The sequence below is a fragment of the Mesoplodon densirostris genome, chromosome 3 (genome assembly GCF_025265405.1).
Source record: "Mesoplodon densirostris isolate mMesDen1 chromosome 3, mMesDen1 primary haplotype, whole genome shotgun sequence".
Lineage (NCBI taxonomy): Eukaryota > Metazoa > Chordata > Mammalia > Artiodactyla > Ziphiidae > Mesoplodon > Mesoplodon densirostris.
In genome coordinates, this window is record NC_082663.1 from 136,529,572 (window position 1) to 136,534,775 (window position 5,204).

A 5,204-nucleotide genomic window follows, 5' to 3' on the forward strand; every position below is an offset into this window, starting at 1 on the left:
ATAGTCTTGGGGAAACCAAAGGCAGAAAGGGGTTGAGGCAAGGCAGGGCACTAATGCTGGCTCTGCTGGGCGTGGGTGGGAGGTGGGGGTCCTGCTTGACTGGAGGCTGGGGTCTCAGGCCAAAGCACAATTCGCATCAGAGAAGTCACTACCAGGCGAGGGGACATAGAAAACACAAGATAGCATTTCTTCTGGAGTTGTATGGTTTCCTTTATTAAAGAAAGTAGGAATTGCCTACCGTCTTAGCCATGACGTCTACCTCTCAATGGTCAAGTGTGACCATTGTTTCTGAACCAGAATGAGTCCGAACCTCCTAAAGAAGGAGAAGATCATACTTAGACTCCCTGGACTGGTGGCGGACTGGCTCTTCCCCAGTTTGAGAGCTGTCCTCCCCTCCTTTGTCAACTGTTGAGTTTCCATGGCCGGATAAGGACCAGTGGGAGGATGATTTCTGGGTCTTGCCCCCTCCTGTCCTGTGGTGACCTTCACCTGTCCTGCGGTGATGGGAACTTTTCCTCGATGAAGACGTGTCCTTCTTTCCTTTTTTTCCTTCCAGGCTTCATCCCTGGGGTGGGAGACCTTCTGGCTTCCATCCCGTTCAGACGTGTAGCCTTGGCTCTGCAAGGTGGAGACCACGGGGGCTGCGACCTTCCCTTCAGCTCTTCCAGCAGCAGACTTGCTGGTTGTGACTGCACCTGGCAACACCATGCTCATGCTGCTCTCTGGACCATCTGCCCCCGTCGAGGATGTGCTGGCAACATCCGCCGAGACCAGGTTCGTGTCCGGCAGGGATAGGCTGGCAGCACCTGCGGTGGCCTGGCCGGATCCGCTTTCTCCTGGATCCTCGATGGTGGCTCCCGCCAGGCCCACGGTCATCCCTGCCGCCGATCCTTCGGCGCCTTTCAGGGCTGCAGTTGATCCATGGGGGGCATGATGGATTCCCTCTCCCCCCACAGAAGCACAAGACGTGGCTCCAGTCACGTCGCGAAGCTTGTGAAGCCCAACCTCATCCTGATCCCTTTCTCTGTGGAGCTCTGTGGTCTGAGCCAAGGGGAGGAGAAACAGGTAAGATAGAGATGACAGAAAGTGAGATCAGAACTGTCCGCTCCTCTCTCATCCTGGAGCTGAGCAACTCAAGGCCTTATACTTAGAATAACCTTTGAAATCACCCAGTCTAAGCTCCCATTGGGTGCAAGACCCCATCTACTGCACCCCTGTCAAACGGCCACTCCACTTTACTTGAACAGTCCCAGGGTCAGGGAGAGCACTGATACAGTTCTCCATGATGATATACACTTTAACTTTATACCCTTGTGCTTCTCTCTCTGCAGGACAGACTCCTAGAAGTGGGGTTCCTGGGTCAAGGGATGCACACCTTCTACATTCTGGTGACTACATGGGTTGGGCTGATTTGAATCAGCATGTCAGAGTCACGGGGAGACACAATGAAGGAAGGACTTCCTAACTGTGAATGATGTTCCCCAACTGCTGAGACTACCTGGGCTGGGGTAAGTGTTCAAGAAGAGACCAGACAGTCAGGATGCTGTAGAAGGGATTACAGCCCTGGTGATGAGACCAGTGCAGCCGATATGATACCTAAGGTCTCTCTGAAATTGGGCCTCGTGGGACAATGTGGAGAAGCACTCGGAACCTCTCCAGTGTGGTGACTCCCACAGTGATAGCTCGTTTGTCCCTGACCCTTTTCAACGGCAGAAGGTATTTCCCAGGCGAGTCTCAGAGAGCACCAAAGGCTATGAAGGACCAGCTTTGCCCTGCTCTCCCAAAGCACCCTGCCCCGTGTTCCTGAGTCCCTGTAGGTGCTTACCACTAGGATGTCGGCATCCTCTGTAGTCGCTGCATCTCCAGTTTGGAGCATCGGGGTACTGCTGTAACTGTCTACCGGTGGTCTCAGGATATAGACAAGCTTTTCCCAATAGGAAAAGAGGTCTTCTTGTGCATCGGAAGAGGGGCACAGCTGCAGATAGAAAGTCCGGCCGGTAGCAAGATTCAGGCACAGCTGCTGTTTCTCACGGTTGTGGATGGAGATCTTGACAAACTTCAAGGGGAGCAGCCTGGTGAGCTCTAGGGTCTTCACGGGCTTGCAACCTCTCCCCTTGGTGATCCCGGCACAGACTTTCCTTGGTCGGGCCAGCAGCATGACGTCAGGTAGTGGGAAGAGGGGGCTGGTGGATGCGACGCCCACAGTCACCCTTCGGACGCGGTTGTCTAGGTCAATCAGTTCTCCTTTCTTGCTGACCTGGATAAAGTCGCTCTCAAACATGGGAGCGTGCTTGAAAATGTCATACTCTCCTCCCTCGTACAGTTGTCGTTGCAGGACCCCCATGGAGGTCCTCGACACCCCCACTGAACAGTAGCTATTGGCCGTGTAATGAGGTAAACTCTCACCGCTCATGGCTCTCTTCGTTCAAGACAGAGCCACCAGCCACAAATTGAGTCTCGGAGAGAGAGAGAGGGAACGAAAGCACCTCGTCACCTCCCTGCAGGACTCTGCCAGAGTCTCTTGACCCGACCCTATTTATACCGCAAGCCCTTTGTGACCCGTCACCATCACATCACACACCCCTTTGTTGAGCCTCTAAGCCCCCACCCCCTTGGGGCAGGCTCACCAGCCTCCCCCTAAACCAACCACCACGTCCATAGGGAACAGGCTGACCCTGCCAGGGTATAGGTGTGGGTAGGCTGGATAGTCTTTCTACTCAAAAGGTTGAGAAAACCCTCCTGCTTTTGTAAATATCTGGGTGGTTTCCAGTCTTGTTGTTGTTACAAATCTCCCTGCAGGGACCATCTTCGTGCTTCTGCTGAATGATGTCCTGGGGATAAAATCCTGGAAGTGGACCGTGTACTTGCTAAGGGCAGGCATCCTATGGGGATTGCTGTTCTCTGTGCCCCCAGCGTATATAGCACAGTGCTGGCAGGAACTTAGAAAGAGTGCTACCTGTCAGAGTCCCATTGGTACTGTCATTTCCAGGATATGGAGAATTTTCTCACCCATCTTCTCTTTTCAAGGAGGCTAACTTTTTATATTTATATTTTTTTACAGTTTTAGAAACTTTTTATTGTGAAATATAACACACATTCATGAAAGTGCACAAACCATAAATATATAGCTTAATGAGTAACAAGAAAGTGAACACCCTTGTAGCTGCCACCCAGAGCAAGAAATAGAACCCTGCCAGCCCCTCTTCTGCATGCTCCCTCCCCACAAAGGTAACCCAACCTTGGCCTCTATATTTTTTCTTTTCCGTCTTCTTTTTTATTGACGTATAGTTGATTTACAATGTTGTGTTAATTTCTGTTGTGTTAATTTCTTCTGTTAATTTCTGATTCCGTTTTATGTATATATATATATATATATATATTCTTTTTCATATTCTTTTCCATTATGGTTTATCACAGGATATTGAATATAGTTCCCTGTGTTATATGGTAGGACTTTGTGGTCTGTCCATCCTATATGTAATAATTTGCATCTGCTAACCCCAAACTCCCAATCCGTCCCTTCCCTACCACCCCCTTGCCAGCCACAAGTCTGTTCTCTATGTCTGTGAGTCTCTTTCTGTTTCGTAGATAAGTTCATTTGTGTCATATTTTAGATTCCACAAATGTGATATCATGCGGTATTTGTCTTTCTCTTTCTGATGTACTTCACTTAGTATGATAATCTCTAGGTCCATCCATGTTGCTGCAAATGGCATTATTCCATTCTTTTTATGGCTGAGTAGTATTCCATTTTATATACGTACCTCATCTTCTATCTATATCCCTTCATCTGTTGGTGGACATTTAGGTTGTTTCCATGTCTTAGCTATAGTGAATAGTGCTGCTATGACATAGGGGTGCATGTATGTTTTGAATTAGAGTTTTGTTGAGATGTATGCCCAGGAGAGGAGTGGGATTGCTGGATCATATGGTAATTCTATTTTGAGTTTTTTGAGGAACCTCCACACTGTTTTCCACAGTCGCTCTACCGATTTAACTTCCAACACTGTAGGAGGGCTCCCTTTTCTCCATACCCTCTCCAGCATTTGTTCTTTGTAAACTTTTTAAGGATGGCCATTCTGACTGGTGTGAGGTGTAGTTTTGATTTTGATCATTGATCATCACGGTGTCTTTCAAAACATACCCTCCAGTCTCCTCATTATATAGATCCTGTGGCCAAAAATAGGAAGTCACATAAAGTCCCATATTAACAACCCCCCCAGCCAAATACTTCTTTTCATAGAAACCACAGTACCCTCCACAAAGCGCACATTTGATCAGGCCACTCCCCTATTTAAAACATATCATGGCTTTGCCTCACTCCAAGGTCAGAAATCAAAATCCTTTAAATGGACCTCAAAGCCTTGCATGGCCTGGCCCCTGCTGTGTTCCCCAGCATCACATCACGCTTGCTCTGCCAGCCACGACACTGCCTTCAATATTTTGAGGCAACTTGCTTCTTCCCACCATAGCACGTCTTTCTTCTGTCTGAAAGACTCCAGTCGATCACAACGATCCTGTGAATGACCTTATTTTGCTGTAGGGAAAAAAACCCTTCCCTTTCTAGTATGTATGTGTGTTGCCAGACTTGAAGTATGGGACATTGGTTAGTTTGTAATCAACCATCCATTGCCTAATTGCACTTGCAGCTGCAGAATTGCTACCATGGTGATGAACATTGCTGTCAAAAATATTGGCCTTGATCTGATAGGGTGTACTGACTTGATACCCAAATTGATGTCTCCCTCCAGAGGAAGATGCCTGTTGCTTTGAAATACGTAGGTATCTGTGCATGTGTCTCTTGATGAACTGTCAAGATAGAAAAGGAAATCCAGAGAAAGTGCCAGGCAGGGCACGTTGCGGTGGGCAAGTCCCCACCTCCACTTTACTACTTCACTGGAGGTGTAAACTGTGTAAACCGTGGGTCTGCTCAGCTAACGCCCTGCATAGTGGACTAACTAGGTTCACGTTAAAGAAGTCCTTTGGGGTGAGGGAGTGAGAATGCATAATACAGGCTAAGAAAGACAAAAGGTGAAGCCAAGGGTACAGAATCGTAAGATGAAGCTGTTTTAAGTAGGCTGATTCAGCCTCTGGCATAGTGAAAATGTGGGGCTCTTCAGTCAAAGGCTTTGGAAAGAGTTCCCCTTTATCTCCCTCCTCTACCCCGTAACTCCTCACATTTCCAGAAGGCTTCCCCCAAATCC

The 5,204-nt window shown here is 48.4% G+C and overlaps 1 pseudogene; it reads right to left on the reverse strand.

Moving 5' to 3' along the window:
- Positions 1 to 255: 255 nt before the first annotated feature.
- On the reverse strand, positions 256 to 2,413 carry LOC132486902 (Golgi-associated RAB2 interactor protein 3-like; annotated as a pseudogene).
- Between the last annotated feature and the right edge of the window lie 2,791 nt (positions 2,414 to 5,204).